Source organism: Anneissia japonica, unplaced genomic scaffold, assembly GCF_011630105.1.
Source record: "Anneissia japonica isolate Jap-2015-1 unplaced genomic scaffold, ASM1163010v1 scaffold75625_len515_cov161, whole genome shotgun sequence".
Classification (NCBI taxonomy): Eukaryota; Metazoa; Echinodermata; class Crinoidea; order Comatulida; family Comatulidae; genus Anneissia; species Anneissia japonica.
In genome coordinates, this window is record NW_022734108.1 from 1 (window position 1) to 515 (window position 515).

At 41.6% G+C, this 515-nt stretch overlaps 1 non-coding gene across 1 annotated transcript; it reads right to left on the bottom strand.

Annotated features, from left to right (window-relative positions):
* Window positions 1-211: 211 nt before the first annotated feature.
* Window positions 212-330, bottom strand: LOC117116323. Its single transcript, XR_004446729.1, has one exon. It is a non-coding gene; the product is annotated as a 5S ribosomal RNA (ribosomal RNA).
* Between the last annotated feature and the right edge of the window lie 185 nt (window positions 331-515).

The window sequence follows — 515 nt, forward strand, 5'->3', positions numbered from 1 at the left end:
TATTATAAGGCTACACCATACACTTGTTGTGGCCCTACTGCTCAGTGCAAGGCCCAGGTCCTTTTCTTTTAGTGAAAAGTTGACGATTATAACGTGCCAAAATACCGTACATAATGAAACTGTTAAGAGAAAAAAAAAGAAAAAGAAAAAGAAAAACATCTTTAACGAACAATAAGTAAACATCAATCGATTTGGGGGAGAAAATGTAAAAAGTCTACAGCACCCGGTATTCCCAGGCGGTCACCCATGCAAGTACTAACCGGGCCCGACGTTGCTTAAATTCGGTGATCGGACGAGAACCGGTGTTTTCAACGTAGTATGGCCGTAGACATTTGAGTGGTATTTCCACTCATAGTTAATCTCGGCATATAGCATAATTATCCAATCCTGAAGCTCTGTGATTGATGACGTTTCATATCGTATCATATCATTTTTCCGGGCACTTCAAGGGGTCCATATTCTCAAAATGTTTGCATCTCAGCCTCAACTATGGTGGGCCTGAGGTCGTGTGGACT